Genomic DNA, 12711 nt, shown 5'->3' with positions numbered 1-12711 from the left:
TTGGCTCCCAAATATCCACAACATCTCTTGTTCCTAAGACAGAGCTGAGTTTGCTGCTAAGCTTCGTAGGCGGAGCTTTGGTAGAGTCCCAGACAGGTCAGATTTTATTGAGAATCTGAAATCTGGTTTAAGGCAGGTCTTCCAACACGGGTAGGGACTTGATCAAGATTGGCTGAGAGTCATGATGTAGTTTTAATAGTTCAGAATCGGTGGTAGGATTAGAATACTTCAGCAAGGCAAGGATGTTGGAGACGTGAGTTCAAAAAGTCTTAGGGCATAAACTATCGTTGGTTGATGCTCTCTGTTGAAGAGTTCATGGTTCTTTGGGGAACTTTCTGGAATGAACAATAAAGTTATTTCCAGCTTTCATTCTCCTGGGCAAGAGTTTCATGAAATAGCAAATTTATACTAACAAAGGCAATGGAATAGTAAAGTTACATTAGTGTAGACAGTAAGCTGGATAGGGATACAGAATCCCAGAGTCTCCAGCCCAAGTTGAAGGACAGACCATGAATATCTCAGCGTGTAATCAGTCCAGATGTCCTCTGCTATTATAAGTGTCACAATCGCTTACCAAGTTTCCAATTGCATTAAATTGCTGTACCATAAACTGGGTGGCTTAAACTTCAGAAACATATTGGCTCACAGTCCTGGGAGCTAAAAGTCCCAGATCAAGGTGTTGGCAGGATTGGCTCCTTCTGGGCTGTGAGGAAGACTCTGCTCCGTGCCTGTCCCTCCTGTCTGGTAGTTCCTGGCGACCTTCAGCACTCCCTGGCTTGTAGAATTACCACTCCAATCTCTGCCTGTTTCTTGACATGGAGTCCTGCCCGTGTGCATGTTTGTCTCAGTGTCTAAATTTTCTCTTTTTATAAGGACACCGGTCATACTGGATTAGGGCTCGCCTTAATGGCTTCATGTTTACTTGATGACATCTGTATAGACCCTATCTTCAAATAAGATCACATTCTGGGGTACTTGGAATTAGGAGCCCAGCATATGTTTCTGGGGGCGACACAACTCAATCCATAACACCAGCGATTGTCTCAACCCATGTAAACATTGGATTTTCCTTTTCTTCTTGATGGATGATCATTTGTCAGATCATTTTATGGGATGGTGACTCTACAACAGCATTTAAGACCTTACACATCTAATTGCCGTGACACAGACAAATACTAAGACAAAGACTATAATCAGAATTTGTAGTCCATGACTCAGCTAGGAGCTAAGAATTGCAAGATTAAATCAAAAGATAAGACCCATTCACAATTTGAAGAGCCTACAGAACCAGGTTATTAATCAAATTACCTAATTTTCTGATTTCTTTGTTGTTTCCCAGCTCTTTTTAATAATGTTAATCTGCAGGAATATAAATACAACCTTCTTCTCGTAAAATAGCACACATTTCCCTTCAAGAGGCCAGTGTTATATCTAAGGGGCTCTAGTTTACACTGCTGCCTGCCAATTTCATGAACCTCTCGGGTGAGGAGGCATCGTCTAACTCGTAGGTTATTCTCTAATCATAACATGTAGGGTGCGTTCCCCCTTTCTGGGCCTTTTGTAAAGCATGAAGCTAAGAAGTTGAGGAGCTAAGAAAGCAATCCAGAATTCCCTGTGAGAGGTTACGATTTGGATTCTTAAATCAAGGTCGAGTATTTCTCCTTGAATCGTGTTTTCTAATTATCTCTTTTTCCTAAGGGAGAAACGTACAGGCCAAAGCAGGCCCTGGGCAGTGTCAGAACTGTACTGGGAGAAGCATCAGCTACGAAGGCGATATGTTCCTACCTAGTTCATGGATGGCGGGCGGTAGTCATTGGGCTGTGGTGCTGCGAATCTAAAACCAGTCATGGGGAGCCACTCGATGATTTGTATACGGCCCAACTACACCCACTGGATTGTCAAATAGTGTTGTAATATTTTGACCACAGTTATCAGGACTGGTTTGGTGCCAGGCGATGAAATGTGTAGTGTGGAGATCATTAGGTGGTTTGAAAGCGAAGACTACGTCTTACTCGTGAGACCTGTGACAGCGAGACCTACTCCAGCTACACACCATCTGCTCCCCAGCCGTCTTGCAAATTCTATTTCTGCAAAGGTCTAGCTACAAAAGCTAGCTCCCACGAAAGGTCACCGAGTATTTTTCAGGGGATATAGAAATCTCCAAGTCTACGTTATGACATAATGGAGAGCTTGGGTTTTTGGTTTCTTTGCCTATTGCAGTGTTTTCCATCTAAAAAGTCACTGGAACCTACACCACCCGCCTCAGTGGGTCTCGAGCTTGCAGACGGCCAACAGAGGGACTTCTCGACCTTCATGAGCATGTGGACCCACACTTTGTAATAAGTCTCTTTCTAGATGCATGTGTGTGTGTGTGTGTGTGTCTTAGTGGTTCTGTTTCCCTGGGGAACCCTGACTGACACATGGAGAGACGTACTGTGTTTCCTAACCCAAGGGCTTAATATTATAAACATGTTCATTCTCCCCAAATTTAGCTGCGAAATGACCTCAGTTGTAGTTCCAATTCCAATCAACAAAATGATTCTAAAGTCTATTTTTAAAAAGTTAATGTTTGGAAAAAATTAATTTGCTAAGTAGTCAAAATATTTTTTTAAAACAAAACAAAAAACAAAGATACAGTAGGCAGAAGGGGGCCTTACCTACCAGGCTATAAAACTTATTCCTTAAAGCACTAGGGGTGGAAAAGACAGATCAGTTGAAGAGAATAGAAATTCCAGAAACAGGATTACGTATACATGAGAAATAACTGTTGCCTCTTTCATGTTGGAAGAAACTGGTAAAATTTCCCTCTTAGAGAATATCTTCTGTATCACAACAATAACACACCTCACAAAGTATGAAGTAGGATAACGTTTACAAAATGCATTCTATTTAAAGAATTAACTCCTTATATATAAAATCTTTTCTCAAAAAGATAAATACTGTAGTGGAAAACAAGTCTAAAAATATAAAGTGGCAATGTATTATAGAAAAGATATTAATATAAATATCCAATAAATGTATAAAAAATTATTCTGTCTCGTAATTCAGCAAATGCACATTAAAACAACAATAAGATGAAATTTATAATATCAGATTAACAAAGATTAAAAATCATCCCACCTGGAGCTGGTGGACACATGGGGAAACACTATGTTGCAACACAAACACAGGCAGGAAGCCTAGAGGAAAGTTTCTGTCGAACTCTCGTGGGAGCCCGTTTTCCACTGCGATTCAGAAACCTTCAAAATTGCAATATTTTAGCAATTCCTCTTTTAGTAATTTATCATAAAAATTAATTGGACAAGTCTCATGTATAGTAATGTTTCTTATATAATTTGGTAGGATCAAAAATTAGAGATAATATAAACGCATATCTCGTGTCATTTTAACAATGGAGTATTACACAGCAATAAAGACTAATTAGGTAGCAAGGTGTTAATTAACATGCAAAGATGTTCATAATATATTCTGAGTGAAAAAAGCATATTAATAGCAGTTTATAGAATTTAAATTGTAAAATTCTGTGATATATGTATTACACTGTGCTATATTTTTAGAAACAGTCTAACCACTTAATAGAAGGTTAACAGTTATTATTTCTAGTGATTTTTTTCTTTGTGCTTGTCTGTACTTTCTAATTGTTCTATAATGATTTTTTTTTTTTTTTTTTTTTTTGAGACAGAGTCTCGCTTTGTCACCCGGGCTAGAGTGAGTGCCGTGGCATCAGCCTAGCTCACAGCAACCTCAAACTCCTGGGCTTAAGCGATCCTCCTGCCTCAGCCTCCCGAGTAGCTGGGACTACAGGCATGCGCCACCATGCCCGGCTAATTTTTTTCCATATATATGTTTAGTTGGCCAGATAGTTTGTTTCCATTTTTAGTAGAGACGGGGTCTCGCTCTTGCTCAGGCTGGTCTCAAACTCCTGACCTTGAGCAATCCACCCGCCTCGGCCTCCCAGAGTGCTAGGATGACAGGCGTGAGCCACCGTGCTGGCCTATAATGATTATTTATTGCTTGCACAGTAGAGAAACTTCGGGAGTTTTGTGGGGAGAGGGGTTTCTCACTGACCTCTGCTTGGCTGCAGACACTCTTCAAGCCTATTTTTCATGAGCAAAATCTAGATTAAAAATACACTCATCTTTTGAGTTGGAAAAAACATGAAATATTCCTCACGTATAGTTTCAGTACTCCACCCAAATAAGAAACCAACTTTACAATTATAGTAGCCCCTTTTGTTTTTTCTGTTAGAACCAAATAATGCAGTCAATAAGGCGGCTTTGAAAAGCAAGAATGAAGAAAGGAGGTCTGAGAGATAATGCAGTTATTGTATGGTGATGAACTCCGGGGCATCAAAAGTCTGATATATTGCTGAATACAACCATTTCCCTTGGGTGTAATTAAAATCTGAAAAGCTTGCCCCAGAGTCACGGATATAAATAGTCCTCCCTGTAGATAAATATGTTTCCAACTGTTGTTTGGGTGCTTTAGTTATATTCAATTACACTGCACTATAAAAAGATAACTGAAACTGCTTCTGAATTAAGATTTAGGAACAATCAGAACAGCCTAAAGGATTCCTAATTCTGAAAGTGTAACTGCACCAAATCAGTAACAGCAGCTACAGCAGCAATTACCAATACAATTACACCTACTGCAGCAATAACAGCAACAACAAAAGACTTCTAAACCCCTGTCAGGCGGGATAATCTCTTATGTCTTACAGGCCTAGAAAATAAGCCCATTAAATATTTAACATTTAAATATTTCAACTGGAATGGATTAACCAAGCAGAAATAAAATCTGAAAAACGCAAGCCTGTTCAACCTCCTGTGGACCCTAATTTGAACACTCTGTTAAAAATAAAAAATCGTGACATCATCGGGGGAAAAGTGAAAACTGGATATTAAGACATTTTGAGAGTTGATAGTGGGGGGGTGGCTGGAGGTGACACACACCTGGCTGTGAATTGTTGAAACTGAGGGATGAGCACGTGGGTTCATTACACTATCTCTTCATTTCTGTGAATGTTTGAAATTTTCAACAAAAGCATTTTTTAAAGAAAACTATTTGCTTCAGAAATGGTTCCTATACACTGATCATTCTGCATCACTGCACGTAACGTGCCGTTTGGTGAAGCAATTCACTATACAGCAAAGTTATAAAAAAAACCCAACATATTTGGTGATACATAGTATCCCATTTCTTTCATGAAAGAGTTTTGTGTTATTGAGAAGGAAGTAATAACAATCACCAAAAACATAAAAGCGAATGATTAGAAACCGCTGAGATGAGACCAAATTATAGAACTTCGAGTGTGAGTCGCATTGAAATACTACAGAGCTGAGAACCTCGCCGGAAAACGGGCACATTCTATCTGAACTGAATTGAGATAATTGCTGAAAGGAGTGATTTTTAAAAATCAAATTCCTTACAAAAGACAAAGTACTATTAAATGAGAGCAGTCACAGCAGCTGGTTATCAACAAAGGGTAAAGAGTTCTATGGGCAATATAAAGTAAAAGGGCGAGATGGAGAAAGGAGCGAACCAGTTTGGTTTCAAAGATAATTTGGAAGATTCCGAATGCCCCACTTCCTCTCCTTGAACAGCAATTACACTTCATCGACACTTTGTCTCTACTCTACATGTCACACGCCTTCCTGAGACCACTCAACGAGCACTGGCAGCATCAGGCTGTTCGGCTGCCCGCCATCCATCCAGGCATGGGACAGGCCCAGGGGCGTCACCTGGAGACTGTGCAGCCCTAGGTCCTTCACACCTTCGTAGAATTATTCTTTTGCCTTTCTCCACTCGAGAAACATTTATGGCTTTTCCTCCGCGTGTCTGACACCGTGCAAAACCCTGGGCCTATAACCAGGAACAAACACTGAGGTTTGGCAGTTAACATCGCAGGGCGTCAGGCTCAGCATCTAGTGAGTCACCGAAAGTCAACTGACTGATGAAGTTGTGCGTGGCCCAGTCACCAAATTTACCAACTCACTAGTTTATTACATTATTTAAATATTTTTAAAGTTCACAGAAATTCAGATCGGATAGATTGGCAGAGCCTAAGAGATACGTGGGAAGATGGGGCTCCGGGGACTTCAAACTTCCCTCCCTGCCCAAACTCCTCTTTCCTCTCCCTCCTCTTCACTCCTTCTCCCCTCTCTGACGTCCACCTCCCCGTCTCTGAACTCTGTCCCCCCCACTTTCGGGGACCCAGACTTCTCTCTCAGATGCTGCCCCGACTGTGCCCCTCGGTCCCCCGGTCCCCCAGGGCAGGCAGCTCAGGCTGGGCTGCGTCCCACTCTCTGCTCTCCTTTCCCAGGGCCACGTCCCCACCTCTGTCCCTCCCTCCCCGCAGGCAGCAGCAGCCGGAAGCTGAGCCAAAAACAGATTAAATATTTAAACGCAGTTATGAAAACCTGTCTACCAGAACTTTTTAAAAATGCTCAAAAACTATTATAAAACATTTCATGCAACATGCATATCTACCAAGTTTATGAACAATTATAAGAAGTAAGCATTTAGAAATCAGTCAATTTAGAAAATATGGTCCTTGGGTGAATTGATTCTTTGATGAGTTAATTGACTTTTGCAAACTTGGCTTTTGTTGAAATGTCCTTAGGTAAATGATGTTGCTTCCACATTTGACAGAGACAGTCAAAAGAGCCATGTGGGTGACATAAGGTATGTCTACAGAGCTAGAGTCTTTTCACTCTCCCTGTGGGTTCTAGATGCACCTCAGGACAAGGGGGGAATGACGAGCTGCCTGTTCACAGCTCAACTGACGTGGCAAACCTGTGTGTGTGACATCAGGTTCCTGCTCTGAAGTTCTCATATTAAAATCAAGGCTCTTCCCTAGAGGCGAAAGCTTTAATCAATTAATATAGGGCAACATTTCTCAAAGCCTGTTGTGCTCAATACTATCTCTATGAGACGTTCTGCCAAAAATTTATTTTAATCTCAAATAAATTTGGGAAATGTGGCACACAGTACCCCTCTTTCTGTATGATTTATAATACACATTAGGACATTAAACTCCTACAATAAACTACGGGGGGGCGGGAGTCTCTACCTAAATCCTGTCTTCACGCTGTGGTTTTTATTGTTGTTTTATTTTTCTCTCTTTGATTTATTTAAATAATTCTGTTACTGTTTAGAGGTCATGCAAGATGTGCCCTACGATGTTGACACTTTGGGGGTTACTTTCGGGCTCTTTTTTATTCTCAAGATTCTTCAGCAGAGCTGACACTCGGCACCGTGCGGGGAAGGAGGTGTGGGGGGATCGGCCACCAAAAGCCGTGGCGAGTGAGCAGATCGTGGAAAAAAGCCAGAGCTGCGCTACGCACTCCAGCTCCAAGTGAAATCCTGCAAGTGCCGTGACAATTGTAACTGATGCAGTGATAGCCGTAGGCAGCTCAGAGAAAACTATAGGCATAAGAAGGTGCTAATCCCACATAAGACCTGAAAACCACAATATTAAGACTCATGCTGAATAAGTTAAGCAGAATTAAACCCAAAAAGTCATCATCAAAAATAACATCAGTGTGATTGTCACTTTCTCCAGGGTCCGATGAAGACCCAGAGTAAACGTGAGTCGGGTTTGGTCTCCGTGCCCTGCTGCTACCCAGCTCGGCCCGGACAGAAATCTTGCTGACAGATTCAGGGCACACCTCCCAGCAGTTATAAGTGGCAACTGCTCCACTCGCATTGTTCCCCATTTCATTCCAAATACTCATGACTTCCGTGACCTTGCTCTGTCTGCACCTTCCCAAAGAATTCCAGGACACCTACAACAGAGGCAGCCCCCACCAGAGTTCCTGCTGCCCACTCCCTCCTGAATCTAATAACAAGCATTCTAGACTTTCACCAAGTTTCGTTTATGGCTTCTTAATTTTTTCCACCTCTGTTCACTTTTTTCTTCCCTTCGGTTCTAAAAGATTCAATTTCTGTATTATACGAGTCTTTATCCTACATTATTCAAAGTGACAACCAAATAAACAAATCTATAAATACAAATAAGTAACCAGCACCCTCGTCTCTGCAACTCAATGCTTAATTCCTGGTACTAATATTGAGTATGGTTTGCCACTTTTGATTTAATATTTCCAAATCCTCAAATCCTTAGTCTGTCCGTTTTTAAAAACCATAAAACCTTAAAAAGCAAATGCCTTGCTCTCCCAACATGGCCCCACTCTTTTCTTTAATTCAGTCTCTGATCATACCAATATGGAACATATTTGAGATCTATGTCATTTTATTTCCTCATTCCTCATGTTTTGGGGTTCTCAATAACTTCACCCTAAAAATCACTTTATTGTTTTGCAACATAGAAATGTTTTTACTGATATGAAATTGTCTTATTTGTGCATCCAAAAAGGAAAAAAATGGTAAATAAATATTCAATTCTGGGAGATGGAGTTCAGAGTATGCTGAAATACCTAAATAAAGCTATAAGTGGCTCATAAATAATTGAACAGACCAACAAGCTAGCTCAATTATACCAGAAAATGATTGCTCAGTACCCCATATTATATCATTTGTGGGAAAAAGTATTTGAAGTTAAATATAAATTTAACCCCCCTTCCCACTGCTTATGGTTTCCAAAGAGGCCTGTCTGGGAAGGTGAAATTTTCCATGCTTGGTCTGAGCCCAAAGGGGAAACATTGATGGGGAGTTGAAGAAAATGCCCAGCAAAGACTAAAGATTTATGGAGGGTAAAAAATGTTTTTAATTTCATTTCTAAAGAAATTATTTTGAGAAAACATAGTCAATGTAAAATATTTATGTGAGGATCTCTACATGAATTCATCACATACTAAGAAAAGTGATCAAATAATTTGGGGAAATTTATTTTCATTCTAAGATAAAAATCCACTCCGGTGAATACTCAGAATGAGAATACCAGCTGCGTTTACAACTACCTGACAAATTCTAAAAAGTCTGTAGATACACAAAACTTTGCTATCAAATACCAAAACGTATTTTGGCCTCACCTCAATTTGCCATGATGTCATTTATCAGTCTCTGCCTTCAGCAGACGATAAGAAAGCCAACTACTTTAAGAGTGACTCTTGATGTCTTATTTCTAATCCACAGTTTGTTGTAACAACACACCTCACAGTCTTGTAACTCTGGGGTACAGCTCACCTCCTGCATGAAGTCTTCTTAGATTTACCCCATCTAGGGTTCACCTGCCGTTCCCCCTCAATACTCCTTCATGAAGCATCCCTTCGCAGCGTGCTGTGCTCCGCCCTTTAGATTATAGAATTCGCAAGTGCAGGAATCAGATCTAACTTTGTTTCTTCCCAAACTCCCAGTTGAGGAGAGTAACCTTGATAGATACATACACTGTGTACACCCGCTCTATTCTGACCTCCAAACAGCGTAGAAAAAATAACCATCTGCCCACAAAATACACCCTCATGTCTTCCATATTAGCAGAACTAGAAAAATAAAACAAAGAGGGAAAAAAGATTTAATCATTCTATTCAGAGTATAATAGTTATCTTTAAACATATGAAAATATATTTCCAAAAGGATTCAAACTTATTTAGTGTGCTTTAAGTGGAAGTGATCGAAGGTGCATTTTTTTTTTCACTTTAAGAAAGAATTTATGAGTGACTGAAGAAGTCAAGAAAATGGAATGAGTTTCATTAAGAGACAGTGAATTCTCTCGATCCCGGAAGGCGTCAGGAGCTGGATTACCAACTGGGATATCACAGAAGAAACTCGAGCCTTGAGTTGGACCATATCATCTCTGCGGCACCTTCCTACCCTGAGGGTCTGTCTGGCAAACCCTCTGATTTCCTGGACATCTTTACCAATTCATTTTAGGCCTCTGGTATTTAGGCAATCGCCAACACCTAGAATTCTTTTAAAGAAAAGTTTAAATCTTCAACAGAGCCATTCTTATCTCTTCTTTCAAATGATGTTTTGTTTAAAAAAAAAAAAAAAAAGTTTAAAAATCTTCATTGAAACTAGCCACCAAAGAGCTTTTGGTAAAAAGCTTTTACTAGAAACGTAAGTACTTAGAAGATAATTGCACCAAAAAATGAGAATTTGTCCTCAGTAAGTCATCATTTTTCAAAAATCAATCTAACGTGGCCAATTAATGTGTTGGAGCATAGCTCGCCTTCAGAGACATAAATACTGCAGCCTAAGCCTTCTTCCCTTTGGAATAAATGACATCCTAACGCTCATGGAAGGTTCTCGGGAAATTTTTCTGTGACATTGAAATAAATACAGGCGATCCATCATCGGAGAGCTGGGAAGTGGCCTTCAGCTAGTTGGTTCACTGCTGCCATGCTCAGCGGGGTCAGCCCCCGGCAGGCAGAGTCTGCAGGTGGGGGCCGCCGTACCCGGCACCAGCCCCTGCACCCGCCTGTTTGGAAAACAGGGGACGGTCCCTCCCTCTGCTGTCACCCCCATCATCCCTTCTCCTCTGCTTCTTGGACTTTCCCAGTCTCAAAATAAATGTGTTGGACGCAGCGAAAAGAAACGGACGGTTTGAGGGAGATATTTACAGAAGAAACATCGGTTTGAACCCGTCACTCCGCCTGTAGGTCTCTCTGCAGTCTCAGGGCCTTCAGCTTCCTTAGTCCAGACCAGGGCTAACGGTTTCCTCGGGAAAACCTCCCTGATGAAGGCCATAAAGGCCATTTAGTCGATCTCCAAGCTGCTAGTACTATTTTTAATACCTTTCTTTATTTCTTCTCGCCGCATTCATGTAACCACATAAGCATTCCATCTGTCTGTGCCAGATGTGCCAAGCTCGTAGCGGCCGTGCCAAGCTGCCAAATTTGGTGTCCTTTATGGTCAGCGCTTTGTTAACATTTTTTCTAAAACTTCCATCTTTTCATTTTTTGCCATAGATCCCGCTAGTCCCAGATGCCTTACACAGGCTAACAGTCACACCTTTATAGCACCTGTCTGGCCCCTGAAGGCATTTGAATTTGCATCCCTGAATTTTATTCAAAACTACTTCCAAACTGACCTGCAAGTTAGTGGGTTTGTTACGCTACAAACTTAGGAGAGAGCAAATCCCATAACCACGGCATGTTTTCCAATATCCAAAACAATGCTCGGCATTGAATAATGTAATGGTTTGGCAAACACTTAATATTTGAGGAAAAAAAATGATTATCAGAAAAAGAAGTCTGTATTTCCTATCGTTTCTTATGCATATGTGCAGCTCAGAGTGAAAATAGGACTTCATTCTGCCTCTATGCTAAATAAAACTCCTGTTCCTTATTATGGCCTAATAGGTGGAAACATTTTTTTATAAACAGGTTTAAAATTTTTATTTTATTTTTTACAGAGGGCAAGGATTGGTGGAAGAAAGAATATGACTTTGTTAAGACTAAAAAAAGCCTCCCCCCTCGTTTTCTCCATCTCACCGGGTCCTGGGCTTGATTATGAACTCCCTGGGGGAGAACGCAGTGGCCGGTCCACGTCCCGCACACACAGGAAGAGCGGTTTTAATGAGAGCTACTCGGGCTTTTTTCTTTCTCCCAGTGTCCAGAGAAGTCTCATGGAAATACAGTGTCTATTTAAATAAATATGATTTCAAACCTGTCATAGGAATTTGGAAATGCTTCTCCCTCAGCAAGATCTACCTTGAATCGAATCATTTTAAGTAAAAATTTTTAAAACGGAAGGCTCAAGGTTTAGAATGAGCCAAACGGTCAAGACCAGGGACAAGATACAAACACAGAGAGGTCTGCTGAGTACGTGAGGATGGGGGAGAGGGGATTTCAAGCTAAAAAGATACAATTTGAAATTGGGGTTTTTCTTCCCGTGTATAACTCTGCATTTTGCCACATCTCTCCAATTCCTTCCTCTCCCCTTTCAGCTTTCTATTCCCCTTTGCTTACAAGCTCCTCCGTCTCTTGCTCTCCGCCCTAGCGTTTCTCTGGCCAGCCCGGATGCGTCCGTGTTTAACACGACTCCCACTCACGGCCCTGTCACAACACCCACCCTGCTCCCCACTCAGGGCGGGTTCCACTTGAAACACACACGCGTCAGATACCGATCTGCTATGTCGGGTCTGGCATTCAACCAGCACATTGAAAACAACAGAATCAAGCACAGGCTTGGGCACTTTTATCCAATGGTAAAACACTGGTGTAGTCACTTCCCAAAGAAATGAGTGGGTCTGGAAGGCCACTTCTCCTCTCGCAGAAACTCAGATGTTCTTAATTCTTTTCCTCCCAGCACAGGGGCAGGCATGCCTCTTTCATTTATGCCCTCCACTCCCAGGCACGAGGTTAAATCAGACTTTCAGGGCCAGGCTGGCTCTGAGCCTGCTTTTCCTTTCTTTAGTCTTATCCTCCATTGCCCCATGGATACATTTTTCAGTATTTCCGGCAACACTGTTTTTATTTAGTTGCAATGTATTCTGTAAGGTGACACGCCATTTCTCTTGATAAACTTCTGCAGTTGCTGTTGCTCTAACTGCGTCTCCAGCCCGTGCCTAACTTTTCAGGGAAATATACGGCCGAGCTGTCGTCACACGAACGCAGAGCTGACCACATGTCCTTGGAGAGTTTTCCAACAGCTCCCAGAGCAAGTGTTGTGACCCTTTCTCTGCCTGATGGAATTCTACCGAGAGCCTTTCCTGGGCCCAAGGAATGATCGGGAAACTGATGAAACACTATGAAAACAGTGTGTTTAACAACTCTTCAAACACCCCCAGAAGAAAAGCACTAT

Source organism: Lemur catta, chromosome 23, assembly GCF_020740605.2.
Source record: "Lemur catta isolate mLemCat1 chromosome 23, mLemCat1.pri, whole genome shotgun sequence".
NCBI lineage: Eukaryota > Metazoa > Chordata > Mammalia > Primates > Lemuridae > Lemur > Lemur catta.
The sequence above is the reverse complement of the archived record's forward strand: the minus strand, read 5'-3'. Positions refer to the sequence as shown.